The sequence below is a fragment of the Mauremys reevesii genome, linkage group 8 (assembly GCF_016161935.1).
Source record: "Mauremys reevesii isolate NIE-2019 linkage group 8, ASM1616193v1, whole genome shotgun sequence".
Lineage (NCBI taxonomy): Eukaryota > Metazoa > Chordata > Testudines > Geoemydidae > Mauremys > Mauremys reevesii.
The window spans coordinates 11,043,519-11,063,101 of record NC_052630.1 but is presented as its reverse complement, the minus strand read 5'-3'; the positions used below and the strand labels follow the sequence as shown (position 1 = coordinate 11,063,101).

The window sequence follows — 19,583 nt, the reverse complement described above, 5'->3', positions numbered from 1 at the left end:
GAAATAGATGTGGTTCAAGTGAAATAACTCAAACAAGGCAATAGAAACTCAGGGCAACTGACTTCAGTGAAGCTTCATTGATTTACATCAGATGAGGATCTGGCCACATGCGTCATTTCCATATTTCTCTGCAATCTTGAGTGTTGCAACATACATTCATCACTGCCAAATATATCACCTCTTCTAGACTACTCACACAGCTGGTCAACTATGTCTTTTTCCATTGTTGCTATGCCAGTGACTCCTTTATTTTCAACATAAGTTTGTATTTGTTCCAGCAACTGAATACATCTTTTAAGCATTTACCCTCTCAAAGATCATATTATTAATACTGCGATACACAAATAACTCTCTTGAAATGTCTGGAGTTAAATGAACCATTGTGCTAGAGTAGGCACTGTAGTTTATTTCCTCCTGATGATCAAAGAAGAAAGACACATCTTCCCTTTTAGATTTTATGTATCCATATGTGGAGTAATCATGAGGTTTCCTACTGTCCTGGTGAGCATGAAACAGAATGCTGGGAAGCTGGAAGCTTCTAAGTTACCTGATGGTTTGGTAATATTTCCTCCTTGCCCCAGAGTCAGGAGTATTTTTAGTAAGAAATGAGTAGCGTTAGGTTGGACTTGGGTATTATTCCTTTTTCTTGCTATTACGAGGAGAAGGGCACAAGGGTTAGATTAAAGTTCTGTGTTAGCTTGTTGGCCATCTGGCAGGATCTTTGGCCCTCAACCTGGTTACTTTGAATTGCTCGGATGGCACAAAGTGACTATGCAGTTGCCCTAAAGGGGAAGATGAAGTAGGTGAATTAAGTTCAGATGCCTAACATTCTATGAGAGGAACACCTACAGCACATGGTCACCAGCCCTTCAGTAGAGTAGTTCATCAACAACAATATATGGTTGTCAATCAGTCAGGGGCGGCTCCAGACCCCAGCATGCCAAGCGCGTGCTTGGGGCGGCACGCCGCGGGGGGGGGCTCTGCCGGTCACCGGGAGGGTGGCAGGCGGCTCCGGTGGACCTCCTGCAGGCGTGCCTACGGAGGGTCTGCTGGTCCCGCGGCTTCGATGGAGCATCCGCAGGCACGTCTGCGGAAGGTCCACCAGAGCCGCGGGACCGGCGACCAGCAGAGCGCTCCCCGCGGCGTGCTTGGGGCGGCGAAATGGCTAGAGCTGCCCCTGCAATCAGTTTTTTGTTCATTTCCATTTTAACCGGGTACAGTGGAGGCATTTGTTTATGGATGCTGTTCAGACATCTTGTCCAATTTTTGTCTCTTTCACACTAATACATCAGGAGGCTGGAACTCTTTTGCTCTATGGTTGAACTGAGCCAAGCCCTAGCAGGGAACCTCCATTGCTTTAAACAGTGAGGTCTGTGAATTGGCTGCTACAAGAGAGTTCTGTAGAAAATATCATGAGATTGTCTAAAGACCAGCAAAAGTGGCACAACATGGAGAGAAATATGGCTTGCAAATAGGCATAACACTTAAAATTCGTTCTAAAAATATTAGGGTTAATTTTTGCATTTCAATAAATCCAGCAGATTAAATAAAGTTAGACTACATAATATCAGCTCAACAAATCCCTCTTGCCTTCTAGTAGGTATGTCCAAAAATAGCTACTCCACATTCCACTGCACAGCATGATTTATGTGAACAATGAACATTAAAAATCAAGGATTTGGGAGATTAGTATATTACAGGCTTTTCCTTTATGGATCAGAAAAATCTAATTTAAAGAAAATCACCAAATAAATAGTGTATCACATATTCCCATATGTACAATGGAGCCTACCAAAACTCATGACTTTAATATATTTTCCATGCAGCTTTGCGCAGGGATAAAAGGGGAAGGATGGATGCCAGTGCTGGAAGTTTTCATTTGTTTTACAGTCTCTAAGGCATATATTATTATATTACTTTTCCACATAGTTATCCTGTACACAGCCAGCAAAATTACTTTCTTCAAATTGTTCCATATATCGGATTGCCACATTGGAGAGGGCATCATGCACCTTCTTATTGTAGGAAATGTCCTATTCAACTGGGAATGATAAACATTTCACTTCAGCCTAGAGTAGTGGTAGGACTTTCTTTCATCTTTTTACTGGAAAAATCCATAATTTATTGCTCTAAGGCAGCCCTCAGTATTTCACTATTAACTGGTCTTTTAGAGTTTGCAAACTAAGCAGCAATTACTTTGATGCACATCATGTCATTTTCATTGATCTCATTTAAGCCTTTAATCTCATGAATCCACAAAGTTAATTCTTAAAACAAGCCAAACAAGTTAGAACAAAATAATAACACAACCGGTGATGAACATTCCTGTCTCTTCAGGGATTTATTGTAGTGCCGCTTCTTCTCTCTCAATAACTCATGTTAGGCTTCATTTAGGAGGGAAGAAAGGACAGTGTCGCAATTTTTGTTAATCTACATACTTCCCAGAGGAAAAGTTGGCCCTGATACAATCAGGGGTGGCTCTAGCCATTTCGCCTCCCCAAGCAGGGCAGCATGCCGCGGGGGGCGCTCTGCCAGTCGCCGGTTCCACGGCTCCGGTGGACCTCCCGCAGACGTGCCTGCAGATGCTCCACCGGAGCCGCGGGACCAGCGGACCTTCCGCAGGCACACCTGCGGGAGGTCCACCGGAGCTGCCTGCCGCCCTCCCGGCGACTGGCAGAGTGCCCCCCGCGGCATGCCACCCCAAGCACGCGCTTGGCGTGCTGGGGCCTGGAGCCGCCCCCGGATACAATACACATTGAAGTCAATGGAAAGGCTCCCATTGACTTCTGTGAGCACTGTTTAAGAATGGGATTCAGAAAGCTTTTCTCTAGAACAGAATTCCAGGCCTTCAAGGCCTGATTGAAAGTATAGTGAAGTCAGTACAAAGTCTCCCAATGACTTCAGTGGGCTTTGGCTCAGGCCCTACATTTCCGTATCAGGTGAAAATGAGAACTCTGAAATGTATGTTCTATCTAAAACCAAGCCCCATCAAATGTTGTCTGTTTAAGGAAGTAGGTTGGCTAACTAAATAGATCTATTTAACTGCTGTGGTGGTGAGCACTGCCCCGCGGCCCTGATTAGTAAAGCGCTCTCCCCTCCCTGAAATCCTGATTACGTTGATGTCTATGACTTAATAACTTTACTTTGAACTCTGTTAGAAACTAAGCTTTTGGCAAGTAGCACTTATCACAGAGGAACAGAACTCAGCATTAAATAAAGAAGCTTAAACAGGTTTCTTTTTTGCACACTAATATAAGGAAATAGAAATGATTCATTAATATGAAGTGACTTGGCTTTCATTCAGAATTTTACTTATGGTGAATGTAAAAAAAAGCCTTGAAGTGGTACAGTAAGTGTTCAGATTGAAGTACTAGCATCGAGTCCATTTCAACAGTGTATTAGTTTTTAAATGGATTATGCAATTTGAATATGTTGTTCATATTTGTGTATATTGGAATGTTTACCTGGGCTGAGTGAGCCTACTAATATGAGGATTTAGAGAAGATAAACCTTCCTGCGGAGCAAACTATTCTCATTTCATATTTTTTGTTCTTCGGTTTCCCTAGATTTGCCAATTTAGGCCCTGATTCAGCATGTGCTTCAGGGCTTTGCTGAATGGAGTTGGATTTGAGGATGTGCTTGAGTACTGTGCAGAATCTAGGACTTTACTGAGAATCAGAGGGAAAAAAATAAACATGAAAAGTAAGGAAGCAAGACATCCAAGCTTCCAAACCTGCTTGGCCTTCTAAACCTGTTTGCTAGCTAGTGTAGTTCTGCTCTCATTCATATTGGTATAAATCCAGAGTAACTCCACTGCAGTTAAGGGAGTCACACCAGTGCAAATAAATTTGCCCCAAGATCTTTAACCAAGGGATTCCGCACCCCATTCTATTACCTTCTCCTACATAATCTTGTAATAAAGCCTAGAGACTGGATATACATGCGTGTTATGCATCCACTGGCATGGACACAAGGATTCCGAGAGTGGAAAGTCGGTCTGGAAAGTGTTCTCACAGATCATTTGGGTGTCTACAGGTTGATACCATAAATATAGACTTGATTACAAGATCAAGCTGAAGGAAAAGGAAGCTCTGCTGTGCAGGAGAAAGTTCCTATTAAATAGTCATATTTATATCTTCCTAGCAGAGGGATCTGGAAACTACTGGCCATGGGCCTGGACCAAACCCACTCACATCAGTGGCTCTGGATCAGTCCCCAAGTAAATCTCAGTTTGCGTGAATGTGCACAGCCCTCCCTTTGAAGATCTTGTTTCCTTACAACAGCCTCATTAGTTGTGTTATAGGTCAAGGTGACAATGTCTCATTCCAAACAGCTGCCCAGCTAGCACCTGATGGTGTAGAATAATAGTGACTAATGAATCTTAATCTTTCTTTCACAATTCGCTTTCATTAATATTTATATCTGGCAGATGTACCCCCATGGGACTCTTTCAATTGCTAAGTATTAGTATGCCGTGTACAGCTGATATTTTATGCAGCATCTTTCAGGACACTCTGCTAAACAGCCTGCATATTATGTGCAATTGTATTTTCAAGTGATTGTTAATGTTGCCGTGTGGTGTGCTATAGAAGAATGTCTATTTCAGACATGATCATCTGGCAGAATAAAAAAAACCCTGAACAAAATATATTTTTAGAAATAAAGACTCTGATGGAGATGTAAGATTAAATGCTTAAACAAAAGACAGCTAGGAGAGGTCAAGGTCAGCTATGGATACATTACTGAGCCCAGTAATTACAGCCAGGTATAATTGAAGAGATTTTGAGGCTGTGGATTTTAAATGTGTGCCGTTTTTCACTTGATAACGAAAAAAAATCCTCCACTGAGCTGTTAGAATAAACATTCATTTAAATGATCTAATTGAGCCCTTAAAATTGGGCTGAAGCCTGCTTATGACTAATTCATAATACTGCCTCTTTAGACAAATGATTAATTGGTAATTACTCTAAGAAAACAAATTAATCGTTGTGTTTTGAAAACCATGATCCTCTCTCTACACCGTGAAGCAAACCAGTTGGCTCTGGTCTCTGATTTTCTTAATTTATCTCCACTTAAGACTCTGAGTTCCATTTATTTATTTGGGGAGATCACCTCCTATACCAGGGTAACATTTTGTGAGCTTCTGCAATAGGAAAACTGACAAGCATATTCTCCTTATTTGACATGGCTCTATTTTGTTCCTTTGGCTACGCTGTGCAAAGCCACCCAAATGAATTAGAATGTTGCAATTACCCCGATGTTATCTTGTATGTGCAGTGAGCGTACTGAAGTCAGTAAGTGATTCTGGAATATACATTCTATTATTGGCCTGTGAACTACTAATTTGTAAACACTGGAGTTGTATGCTCAGATTTTCAAAAATAGGTCACTAAATTGCCCCTGCAAAGTCTGTGCATGTGTGGGTGCCTGGACAAAGGATTACTAGCTGTGTAAATGTGGTCTTGCTACTGGAATTAAATATTTGTGCATGTGAAGTGGTGGAACTATTTCTGAAAATCTGGCAAATAATGTCCAGCTCAGGTGAGCATGATCTCATATGGGAATGTGTGATAAGCATTTTATCTGCAAATAGAGCCTGATTCAAAGATTGTTGTAGTGAATGGAAAGACTGCATTGACTACAGTGGGCACCGGATCAGACTCAAGCTGCTTATTAAAAAAAATTAATATTAAATCCAAACTAGCATTATTTCCTTCATTTCTGATTGTTCTACGAACTATACAAGTGTAGGGCTGGACAGAACCTTGAGAGGTCATCTGGTTCTACCCCCGCTGCTGAGGCAGGACCAAATATACCTAGACTATCCCTGACGGGTGTTTGTCTAACCCGTTCTTAAAAATCTCTAATGACAGAGATTCCATAACCTCCCTTGGAAGCTTATTCCAATGCATAACTATCCTTGTAGTTAGATAATTTTTTTCTTATATCTAACATCTCCCTGGCTGCTGATTAAGCCTATTACTTCTTGTCCTACCTTCAGTGGACATGCAGAATGATTGATCACCGTCCTCTTTATAACAGCGCTTAACATATTTGAAGACCGATATCAGGTCCCCCTCAGTCTTCTTTTCTCGATATTACACATGCCCAGTTTTGTAAACCCGGGAAAAGGGAGGAAAAATGGAATCCAGTGAGGGAGGGGAGAAAGAAAGTGGAGCACAAGGGGAACTGAGTAGCAAGAGCTGTTGGAGGGCAGGCAAGGAGACCCCAGAGGGGAGCTGCTGGCTGGCTGATATGCTGTCAGTGACTGTGCTGGCAACCAGACCGCATACAGGCAGTAATCCATTCACCTTCACTGCTAACAGTGGGGAGGAAGGACAAACAAGGAGTGCAAAGAGCAACCTGCAGGGAGAGAAGTGCAGTAGTCGTTTCTTAAGACTAAACATGCCTCATGTTTTTAAACGTTTCCTCAGAAGTCAGGTTTGCTAAACTTTTATCATGTTTGTTGCTCTCCTCTGAAATCTCTCCAATTTGTCCACATCTTTCTTAAAGGGTGGCACCCAAAACTGGACTCCGTATTCTAGCTGAGGCCTCACCAGTGCTGAGTAGAGTGGGACAATGATCTCCCGTGTCTTACATGCAACACTCCTGGTAATATACCCCAAAATGATATTAGCCTTTTTCACAACTGCATCACATTGTTGGCTCATATTCCATTTCCACTATAACCCCCAGATCCCTTTCATCAATACTGCCAGTTATTGTCCAATTTGTATTTGTGCATTTGATTTTCCTCCCTAAGGATAGTACTTTGCACTTGTCTTTACTGAATATCATCTTGATTTCAGACCAATCATCCAATTTGTCAAAGTCATTTTGAATTCTAATCTTGACTTCCAAAGTGATTGCAACCCCTTCTGGCTGGTGTCATCTGCAAATTTTATAAGTACACTCCCCATTCCATTATCTAAGTCATTAATGAAAATGTAGAATAATATCAGACCCAGAAGAGACTGCTTCAGAACCCTACAGGATATGTCCTCCTAGTTTGACAGTGAACCTCTGATAATTACTCTGAGGATGATTTTTCAACCAATTGTGCACCCACCATATGTTAGTTTCATCTTGACCATATTCCACTAGTTTGCTTGTGAGAAATTTGAGTGGGACTGTCAAAAGCCTTACTAAATTCAAGATATATCATGTCTACTGCTTCCTCCTATCCACTGAGCCAGTAACCCTGTCAAAGAAGGAAATTAGTTTGGTCTGGCATGATTTGGTCTTGATAAATCCATGTTGGCTATTAATTATCACCCTATTATCCTCTACGTGCTTACAAATTGATTGTTAATAATTTGGTCCAGTCTCTTTCTAGGTATCTAAGTAGGCTGATTGGTTTATAATTCCCTGGGTCCTCTTTGTTCTCATGAGTTCTTGAAGATAATTGCTAATGGTTTTGAGATAATTTCTGACAGTTCCTTAAGTATGCTAGCATGAATTTTCTCAGGTTGTGATGACTTGAATGCATCTAATTTATCTAAATATTTGTTAACCTATTCTTTCCCTGTTCTGGCACCTGTTCCTTTCCCCTTGTTAATACTAATTGGGTTAAGTTTCTGGGGTGAGATCCACAAAAGTTCTTAGGAGCCTAAGTCGGGAGCAGGGGCGGCTCCAGACCCCAGCACGCCAAGCGCATGCTTGGGGGGCGGCAAGCCGCGGGGGGCACTCTGACGGTCACCAGGAGGGTGGCAGGCGGCTCCGGTGGACCTCCCGCAGGCATGCTTCGGTGGAGCCGTGGGACCAGCAGACCCTCCGCAGGCACGCCTGCGGGAGGTCCACTGGAGCCGCGGGACCGGCGACCGGCAGAGCGCCCCCCGCGGCATGCCGCCCTGCTTGGGGCAGCGAAATGTCTAGAGCCAACCCTGGTCTGGAGTTTAGAGTAGACATCTAGGTATCAGTTTTGGCTCCATTGCAATCCACAAAACTCCCATCAAACCATGTAGGCACCTAAACTCACTTTGTCCCTAAGTTTTCAGAGTGGAAAGTTCCCTTGGCACCCCTGTTTCAGCCTGTGGGGCTGCACACTGCTGTCTCCCTTTAGGCTCCTTCTGCCTCCCTCTCTCTGGCCCAAACAGTTTGGGCCAGAGAGAATGACTCTGTAGTCCAGTGGATAGGGCTTCAACCTGGGAGGTAGGAGACCCTGGGACCAGTTCCCCCCCTCCAATCACTCTTTCATTGTGGAACAGCTTCAACAGGACAGACTGATGTACCATCCCCCATCAGAATATCCCCTAGCTCAGTGGTTGGAGCACTGCTTCTGAGCAGTGAGAGACACCCCCCCATTCAAATCCTTTCTCCCCCCTCTGCCTGAGAGTGGGGAATTGAACCTGGGTCTCCCACATCCCAGGGGAGTGCGCTAACCACTGGACTACAGGTTATAAGATCACCACTCCGCCTTTGGCCATATTGTGTGGAGCAAGACAGACACCTAATTCATTTCCACAAAACACTCCTGAATCACCTAAGCCATCTGACACCAGGCAGCAGGTTCCTGTTTGTGGATTGCTAAGCAGAGTGAGGAGCCTCCCTACAATCTGGATTTAGGCATCTATTTCCAAGAGAGGGGTGGGGTTTAGCACCCCTCCCGCATCAGCATCTCCTACTGGCTAGCATAGGCAGTTCCCTGTCTAGCCTGCTGGCTTTTGTGAATCACTATTTAAGACGTCTATATCTCTCCATTCATTGTATTCAGAGCCTCGATGCCCAATTCAGACTTTGTGGATCACAGTGTATTCCTGTGGTTTTCTAGGTATCTAAAAGTTAGGCACTGTGATGCTGAGCATTGCAGGGCTTGAATCCCTTTGTGGATCGGCACCCCAGTCACAATTAACTTTTTTTTAGTGAAGACGAAAGCAAAATAGGCATTGAACACCTCAGTGTTCTCAGCACCATCTGTTATTAGCTCTCCATCCCTACTAAGTAGTGGACCTACACTTGCCTTTGCTGGTCTGTTTCTCCTAATGTATTTATAGACCTTCTTATTGTCTTATGTCCCTTGCTGGGTGTAACTGATTTTATACTGTAGCTTTTCTCATGTTATGCCCAATGGTCTGTGATGGGCTGTTAGACGGGTTGGGATCTGAGTTACTACAGAGAATTCTTTCCTGGGTGCTGGCTGGTGAGTCTTGCCCACATGCTCAGGGTTTAACTGATCGCCATATTTGGGGTCGGGAAGGAATTTTCCTCCAGGGCAGATTGGCAGAGGCCCTGGAGGTTTTTCGCCTTCCTCTGCAGCGTGGGGCACGGGTCACTTGCTGGAGGATTCTCTGCAGCTTGGGGTCTTCAAACCACAATTTGAGGACTTCAATAACTCAGACATAAGTTAGGGGTTTGTTATAGAAGTGGGTGGGTGAGATTCTGTGGCCTGCATTGTGCAGGAGGTCAGACTAGGTGATCATAATGGTCCCTTCTGACCTTAAAGTCTATGAGTCTATGTTGTCCCTATGTGCTTGTGATATTCTCTTGTATCATCTTCTACTCATCCTTACCAATTTATCCAATGAGCTCCCCTGGAAAGGACCTGACTGAGGAAAGGAGTGCTAATTACTAGAACAGCTGGGCTGGGAAAAGCTAAGGAGCTAACTAGCCCATTAACTGCAAGAGTAGAAAAGGAGCCCAGGAGGGAGACAAGGAGAGAAAGAGAGAGCCACTGGGAGAGGCCAGCAGGGCCACAGGAAAAAAGGAACTCTCTGCATGGAGTGTGTCTCTTCTCTCTGGCAAAAGGGGATGATTGCATGTCACCATAAATATAATTACTGCATCTGCATGGGACTGGAAAGGGTGGTGGCTGATATAATAAACAACCGGTGGTGGAACCCTTTGTGGGGGAGGACAGGAGCCGTGAGCCTCACACTGCCCCAACTGTCTCCTGACCTACAACAATGAAAACCCTCTATCTGGGTGGTAAAGCAATGATATAATAGCATCTGATTTTACAAAGGAGACTACCAGATTAGGTGAGAGAAACATGCTGGCTTCCATCATCCTATAGTGATGATTCAAAACAGCTTTGGTTTTTTGAACTAGAACAAACAGGGTCACTGAGGCGTTAGAAATGAAGATTCAAACCTGTTTTTAAACTCTGAAACTCCAGGGAGCCCAGATGGTTGCCAGGTCAGTTCCTGGAGACAGTGAGGCTCTGCCATCAAGCATTTTTGTACTCTCTGTGTTCAGTTTTACATGCCCTGTGATAATCCTGATAGGGTGCAGATGTTTTTGAAATTCTGTTATCATGAAGAATAGTCAGGAAAGGAAAATGCTGGAAATTCCAAAGGAGTTAAACAAATAAAAATAAAAAAAGCAACAAACCCCACAACAATGAGCTGGCGTCAAAAGGAACTGGGTTAGGAAGAAAATAACAAAACAGAAAATCTGAACAGTTCTTCTCGAACAATCACTGTAGTAATGTGGTGGGATAAAAAGGGATAGAAAACAGGATCAATATTCCTTAAGGAGCTTCAATAGACTATAAAGGCATAGAAAACATTATTTAGGTGTACCACAAACAATAACAAAATCTAAAGCATAGAGTCTGGCTGTATGTTATGTTAGCTGGCTGCAGCCCTGGGATGGGTGACAAAAGAATGGGTTGCAGCTCCTTGATTCCGGGGTTGGTCTTATGCCAGCCCTGGCCCAGCGTAGATTAGAGCAGCCTAGCTAGCTATGACCCCAAGACAGTGGCAAATAGCCAAGTACAGTAGCACTGCAGCCATTTCCCCTCCTGATCCAATACACAACCCTTGCCCAACAACGCAACATGGTTCCTACACAGAAGCCGGGGAGATCTAGTGGTTTTTCCAGTCCGTTTGTGCCACTAAGGGGCCAGATCAAAGTATAGAATCTTTATTGCCTGGAAAAGTGACTTGCAGTTATCACCCATTCAGTCTTCAGACAAACAATTTTAAATGTGTTGTCCAGGGTCTGCCTAAAGTAGAAAAAATATTGTCTGCTTAAATAGACCAAATATTAGCAAACAGCTCATGAGTATCCCTAATAAAACACAAAGCTAGCATTTCTATTTGTCATTACGTGTAATACACCAGTAGGACTTAATTCCTTGATGTGAATTTTGTTCGTTGTGTTCCAATGTTTTCATTGACCGGGAAGCAGTGACCAGCAATGTACGGAGTGTATTGAACTATGCCTGGGGAGGATTTGAGCATTGATTTTTTTTTTTAAAGCACAAATGGTTTCATGTAGAAGATATGTAGCTCAAAAGAAAGACGAGGAATATAGCATCAACATTAAGATTTTGGAAGGTTCTCAAATGACCACTAACTGAGAACCATCATATAAGATGGTCTAGAAAAAGGAGAGCTTTGGCTTTTTCCCTCAGTCACTTTATTCTAGGATATTTCATGACCTGATTTCCTCTGTTCAGTGACAGCTGTTGCAGTGCATTTCCTCTGTCTTCTCTGAGACCTCTTCCAGTGTAACTCTCAAAGATCACCTCTCAGATTGCCCTGTTAGAGAAACTGGCTATCAACAATCTTCCCTCAGCCCCACTCCACCTCAGAGCCAATGTAAAGCATCATCTCCATTACACCTCTGAGCACTAGCAGCCCAGAGTGTGATCATTCAAAAAGGTGTGATGCTATGGCAGTTCATGCAGACCAGTCAGAGGTAGTGTCACTGCCTGCCCTATGACCCTGGGTGCTTCTGTGCTGGGCAGCTATGGATCAGAACCCTGATACCAGCAGTATGTTCACAGACCTGTAGCCTGACCCTGGCTTCCACCAACCTGGCTTCTCCTTGCCGGGTGACACCAACAGCCCTTCCTGTCTCAAATCTCCCCCAAACCATCTCCCTGCTGTGTTCAGTCCCTCTCACTGGACCCTCACAGAAGCTATTGCCTTTGCTGCCTCCAACGGGATAGAATGCATCCCAGCCTGCTAGATTAGCTGCGAATTTTACCCTTTTATTTAATAGACAGCACTGAGATGGTCTTGTAAAAGGATAACAAGTTTATTAACAATAGAATCCAGATTTAAATTTTGCCAAGCAGAAGGAACAGGGATAGAAATGGTTTCAAATAGATAACAAGTACAAATATGCTTCTAAATCTACAGTCCAACTTAACAAACTAGAATCTTTTGTTCATAGTAGTTTTCATTCTCACCAGAGTCATTCTTCCAGCACAGCTGGCCAGTCTTCAGCCAGGATCCAACACAAAGCACAAAGTGCTCTGTTCCCTTGCCTCCTCAGATGAAGGATCACCCAAAGTCTTTTTTCCGGGTCCATATAGTCCTCCAAAGTTCCTTGTCCAGGTGTCAAGAGCCAGGAAGATGTCCTGAGGGATTCAGTCTCCTATCTCTTCTGGGAGTGGGAGGAGGTGACACCACCTTGATCAAAGTGCCTCCTCCTGGAGAGTTTCCTGCTGCAATTTTACAATGCAAATGCAGTCTTCCCCTCTGCATGGGAGCTGATTGCTTTGTTGCTGGTGTATCCCCATTGCCCATGGCTGGCAAGGTAGACAGGGCATTCACAACCCTTTGTCTAAGAAAAATCTGGTTATCAACTTTTCCTGACCTCCTTAGTTTAAACACATTTTAGTCACATATTTCTAGAACATCTGTATAGCTCTTTGTATGTTAACTGTTCATATGTCATGCCAGACTACGAATGGTCAGTGAGTTACTAGTTTTCCAATGAGATATTACAAGACACCTTCTAAATAATTATCATGCCAACAGTGCGTGTTGTGGGGAGGGGAGTGCACTGAGCTGGTCAGGCAGCTGAGACTCAGTGCTACATACCAGGGAGCCCCTTGCCCTCTGGCTCGTAGGATCACAAAAGGATACTCCCGTACCTGGGGATCCCATCTAGCAGAATGTGGTACTGTTGCAGAGCAGAGCTGGAACAAAACTGCAGCTTTTTATCCCACCTGCCCAGAGCTTTGGATAAATTGGAATTCCTCCAAATCCCCCTGTCTTTGGTTCTCCAAAACCTGAGGAGGTTTTTCAAAACCAAAACCAGGTCTCCTTTGTTGTTTTCTCTAGTAAAGCCCCTGAGAGAGAACACTCCTCCCTCTGAGCCTTCTTCTCTGCCTCTTTCCAAGTGAAATGCCTTGACTGTGGAAACGAGAACGTTGAGTGTAGTTTTATTGACTGGATCCTCCACACCTTGTATGAATGTACTATATGCACAGAGCATTTTAGGTTGGAACTCTTAACCTTTCTCCTATTTCCCCTTCTCTTCTGCCCCCAACCACATATACACAGCCCAGATACTCCCCCTGGGAAGCTTCTCATTGTAAAGTCTCTACTTGAACCCAACTCCTCATATAGCAGCAATAAACTGAAATTCAGTCAGCTTTGGATTTACACACCTGACCTACTCTCCCTGACGGGCACAAGCAGAAAGCCAGAGAAGTGATGATTGAAATATAACATTGGGGTTTTTTATCCTAAAAAGGTAATAGCATTTCCTTCTGTAATATTTTCACTGTCAAAAATAGTGAAGGTTTACAGCCCCTTGTGGCCATTTCATACCAGTGCACCAATTGTGCCTGCTAGCTGTCACCAGAATGTACACAAATTGGACATCAAATAATTGCGTACATATCAAGCCAAATGCTAAGAAGCACAGACCTCCCTGTTAGTCCTAGAGGTAGCCCATGCCAGAGACACAGACAAGAGAGATCTGAAGCCCTGTTCAATATGGAAGCAGGATTAAAGCAAATCCAATAGCAACCAGGAGCAAAACCATGGAGGGATTTATAAGGAAGTAAAACATATTTTAAAATCATTGAAGAGTTTATGAGGAGACAGGGAGGGGTGTTTAATACTGAAATGAAATGGATTTAAAAGCTACCACAGACATGATCTTAGCAGCTGAGTTCTATAAAAGCTACCACCAGTACAGGAAATGGGAGCAGAGATCAAAGAGAAGAAAAGAGAAAGATACTCACTTGCACTTGTTGTTCTCAGAAGACACTGTTCACCTAGGACCATATTCTTGGCTACATGTCCCTGTACATGGCAGGGAATGGAATTCTCAGGAAGGTGACATTTAAAAAAGAATTAATTGCCTTAGCTGTGGGTGGGATGCGTCTAACTAGTGGACCCAAACATCCTCAGCTGTGAGTACTAGATTAAAAATAACCTCCCATAATGGGCAAAACCCCTCAGTCAGTCATTATTATCTGCATTGAAAGAGAGAAAAGAGCATAGAAAGAAAAGATGACACAGCATCACATGGAAGGGGAAAAAACTCTTGGTTTTATTTGTCATTAGAGGAAGAAAACGCCTTTTACAATGGAAAATGGATGAATATCCAAGGCCAGAATTCTATTAAAGAAGTAAAATAACTCCTAACAGCTCCCAAAACATTAAATCCTAGAGCAGATCTGGCTCTGAGAGCGTCTGGTACGATATGAGCAGGCCAAAGCCTAATTTTATCCTGTAATGAGCCCCAACAATAAGTTGCTTTTGTAAAGGTCAGCTAAGCAGCAAGGTTTGCATGGCTCCTCCGCTTCCTGGCGAAGCAGAGCATGTCTGTGTTCCACCCTGAATGAGCCTTATCAGGGTGTCCATGAGTCAATCCAATACTAAGATAACAACTAGGGATACAGCCAATCGGTCATTACAAGTACAATTCTGACTGACCACTTGTGTCGGTGTCAGACAAATAACCTAACAGACACCCTTGCGGGGGAGGGATAGCTCAGTGGTTTGAGCATTGACCTGCTAAACCTAGAGTTGTGAGTTCAATCCTTGAGGGGGCCATGTAGGGATCTAGGGCAAAAATCTGTCTGGGGATGGGTCCTGCTTTGAGCAGGGGTTTGGACTAGATGACCTCCTGAGGTCCCTTCCAACCCTGATATTCTATGATTCTACAAGTTTGGCCATGTCAAACCAAAAGACCTTCACAAATCTAACAGCTGAAGAAGAGATTGTCCAGGATGGGTCTGAGGGTATGCCTACACTACCCGCCAGATTGGCAGGTAGCGATTGATCTATTTGGGATCGATTTATCACATCTAGTGTAGACACGATCAAATCAATCCCCAATTGCTCTGCCATTGACTCCGGAACTCCACTGCACACGAGAGGCGGAAGCAGAGTCGACGGGGGAGCAGCAGCAGTCAACTCGCCGCCATCCTCACGGCCAGGTAAATTGACCTAAGATACACTGACTTCAGCTACGCTATTCGTGTATTCCCCCGCAGTGTAGACCTAGCATCAGTAAAATATTGACTGGTTTCAGCAGCTTTGCAACATATTAAGGGCTACTTGGCTAGACCAGAGAAAGGCCACTTATTCATTATGGAATGTTATAAAGTCTGGATGAATTGCTAGAGCTTGGATGAAACTCAGCTGAGTAGAAACCATGTGAATATCCTATGTCGTCATGGATTTTTAAAAAGGGTCCAGGGTGCTACACTTTAAAAATTCAATACATCATTCAGGACCCTAGTCACTAAGGGCTAGATTCACAAAGAGGCTGCAGCAGACAGAGTAAAACAAATCTTTGAAACACTGAATGAGAGAGAAGCAGGGAAAGGTTTCTGTATGGGAGAAGGGGGAGAGAATCATATCAATTCTTTCTTTTATGAGCTGAGGAACAGAAGTGTTCAATCCTCCCTCCCCACGGGTTTCTCCCTCCTGCTTCTGCACATTTCACTGCCCATCTTTTCATCCATTCTGTGACCCATATCCCCTCCGTGCTTCCTAAGACAAATAACTCCCCCATCTACTCCAGTCGTAGAGCCCTTGCACACGGTTTCACACTCACACTACACCCGCAAGAGAGATTGAACTGCAGTGCCCTCTGCAGGATCAGGGAGGAGAGACATTTTAATGTGGTCTTTCAAACAAAATGAAAGTTTTACAGCTGTGCTTCAAATAAATGATTCCCCTGGAGACACAAACGGCATTTCCAGCCAGAGCCCCTGATCACTGATGGACCAACCCTGCTAGATTCACACTGGAATCAATGCCAGGTCTCCCATTCACTTCAGTGTGGTGGGATCCCGTCCCCAGGGAAGTGATATGAACACACAGCACACATCCAGGGCCTGATCCCTTAAGGAGCTGAGTAGGGTTGCCAACTTTCTAATCTCACAAAATTAAACATCCTAGCCCTGCCCCTTTCCATGAGGCCCCGCCCCTTCCCCAAGGCCCTGCCCCCACTCACCACATTCCCACTCCCTTGGTGGCTCATTCTCCCCCACTCTCACTCACTCTCACTGGGCTGGGGCAGGAGATTGGGGTGCAGGAGGGGGAGAGGGCTCTAACTGGGAGTGTGGGCTTCAGGGCGGGGCCAAAAATGAAGTGTTCAGGGTATGGGAGGGGGCTCCAAGCTGGGGCAGGGAGTTGGGGTGTGGGAGGAGGTGAGGGCTCTGGGGTGGCGCTGGGGAGTTTGGGGTGCAGGAGGGGGCTCCAGGGCTGGGGGTGGGGCTGAGGGATTCAGGGTGCGGGAACGGGTTGTGGGTTGAGGCAGGGGATTGGGGGTTGGGAGGGGGTGAGGGCTGTGGGCTGGGAGTGCTGGCTCTGGGCGGGGGCCAGGGATGAGGGGTTCAGGGTGTAGGAGGGGGCTCTGGGTTAGGGCAGGGGTTTGTGGTGCAGGAGGGGGGTGAGGACTCTGGGTTGTGGTGCGGGCTCTGGGCTGGGGCTGGAGGGTTTGAGGTGCAGGGGAGGCTTGAAATGAAGGAACTGGAGGAACCAGAAATGTCCACAATCATGGCACTTTGCTGACAGATTAGTGATACTAAGGTTGGGAAGCTGGGTCGTGGCTCTTACATTCTTTCAGCAGATCTAGTCTCTTTGATCAATCCATTACTTTCCATAAGTTTAAACTATATGCAATATAGGTGACACCTATTTTAAAACAAATAAATCCTTTCTCTTACACCTGTCATATTACCCCTTGGCATAGAGAACAGCAAAGCCCGTTCTGATACTTGCACCTAGTGTGCAATATGGCTGATTATTGGAAATGCTAAATGCCATGATCTGAGACAGGAGCCCTGGGTGATGCCCACATGACTGACTGACAAGTATCTGTGTTTAGAGGGTCTAGGACTTGGCATACCATTAGCTGTCAATTCTGTTACATTGCTGCTGCTTGACAGACTCTCCATGTGATTCCTAGTATCGGTCGGTATTTTCAGGTGTTCATCAGTGAGGACACATGTCAATTCTATAGATGTAACCCACACAATGAGAGAAAGGAGATGCTGTTGCTGATCTACGTGCTTATTACCCCCTATTATAGATTAATGATAGGTCTAGAATTATAGATATAGTCATATTGTGGATGAATCATATCTGCAATCCATAACCAACTTCTGCCGGGGCTAGCAACTGAGCCTGGTGCAGGGTAGGAGCCACCAGCCAGGTCTTCCCCAGTCCTGGCCCCTACCCCCACAGTGATTTACCTCTCTGCCAGCTTCCCTGGGCACCGGAAACATACCCCTGGGGAGGGTCGCATGACCACTCTTGTGACTTCCTTTTGTTTCCCATCAGAAAGTCATTTTTCTGCAGGGAAGCAAAAAGAATCTGTGGTAGACATAAATTGTGTGCATACACAGTGGCGCAGAATTGCCTCAGGAGTAGTAATGTTCTTTGCATACATGTCAAGCAAAACACGGTTTGAAAATAGCCATAATTCCACTTGAGTCTCTTCTTCTGATGAGATGTTAAAGTTACATCCCTTCTGCCAATATCCAGTGACTATCCTGAAAGAACTTAAAGATCCCATGGGATTATTAGATGGTAAGAGCAGGGGATAGCTCTGGTGTCATGGGAGACAACTGCTCCTCCAATAAACAGATTCTAAAGTTCAAAGCTGTGTGTGAATTGTAGCTAAGCACATAATAGGTATTGCGTTTGCCTACGCACCCAATGTAATAATCACTTTTCTAGACACCCAGAATATGAAAAAACCACCATGAAAAATCCACCCCTGAGACATAAATGCTAAGGGATAACTTCTGCTACCACACACACACACACTGTGCAAACCTAAGGGGGAGGGGCAGGCTGTGAGGGTAGAATCTGGCCCTTCATAGTTATACTGTATTAAAGTATTCAGATCCGATTCTAAAGTGATGCAATTGTACTGCACAGAAGAAGGGTCTAATGTCTTTGGATTCTATATTAGTTTCCTAACAGTGACATCCTTTCATATTCCCTGTTGGAATTTACATACCAGCTGTAAAAACAAATCCTTGGATGCCTACACTAAGTGAATTTCTTTTTGCTTTATGACCATTTTCTCTGTTTAATAGAGCATCTAAAGCAGAAAACACTAGTCAAATTCTCTGTGTCTGAGAACCACTCTATGCCCTATTCTTTGTATACATTATAATAATTGTTTTTACTAGCTGCATATTATTTAAAGGTAACTTGGAGTTTTGATATCACCTCTTTTAAAGTATCACTACAAACCTATGCCAATAGGACTGATTCTGGTCTCACATACTCCACTGCAATTCTAATTACTTCAGTAGGGTTACTACTGAGATATACCACTATAAGTGAGACCAGAATTGGGCACAATCTGTTAAATTGGATCCAAGAAAAAATTCAAATGGCGACAATAATTATTTTATGGACCATTTTTTTTCAATCTCCTGTTTGTCTAGAAATAAAATGAGGGAAAAATTCGAGCAAGGAATAAAAGGAATACACAGAATGAAGGAGTACAAGGAATAAAGTGATATTCTATACTCCTACAGATAAGGAAAAATATTCATTGAAAATACTAAAAGAAATGGGAGTTCTCAGTATGTTGTTGTTTATTATTAAAATGGCTAAAAACAGTGCCTTGGGTAGATCCAGATAAACCACTGTATGCTAAATAAAAGGATAAATGGTTTGCTTTCTTTGGTCGAAGGATTAAAAAGATTAATTTCACTCCACAGGTGCATTTTTCCTTATGATCGTGTATATTGGATATAGTTGTATATCTGACAGCAGTGTTGTTTCACAAATAATGTGAGAATAAGCTAAACCTTTGCAAATTACACATTAAGAAGCCACTCACCAGGCTTTTCTAATGAGTCGTTTATCACATTTCTGCTAGATGGCAGTGTCTGCCCAGACTTTATCAAACTATTTTAGACACTGTTTCAAATACTGATTCTTCTACCGTAATTAATATCTGTCAAATACTTTTCGGTACTAAACATAAACAGCCTAATGGAAAAGATGCTCAATCATGAAGGGTTATGGGGGGGCAAAGAAAAAAGGAAACACCCAAGTTGTAAGACGCCATAAGATATACACAGAAAATCTGTAGCCTCCAATGCTGATATATACCACTTATGTCTTAGCTTCAGATTTTCTTCTATCATTGGTCCTTATTATCCTAGGCAGAGGGCCTACGTACCCATTAAAACTCCTTAAGGGTATAACTGAGACTTAAGCAATGCATAGACTTTGCATTGGCCTTTTCCACAAGGGTGCTTTTTACATTTAAATATTAGCAAGCTGCCCTACAATGAATTTCTCTATACAATGCCCATTGTCAGAGTAAAAGTCTGAGGGTATTAGTTTATTCAAACAGTATCTATGGTCCTATGAGCAGGCAGGATGGGCTTTATTCCCAACCAAAAT

The 19,583-nt window shown here is 43.8% G+C and overlaps 1 long non-coding RNA gene across 1 annotated transcript in view; it reads right to left on the bottom strand.

The window, feature by feature from the left end:
• The window catches only part of LOC120369987, a 129,172-nt gene that overhangs the window by 23,032 nt on the left and 86,557 nt on the right, over nucleotides 1–19,583 (bottom strand). The window lies entirely within an intron of this gene.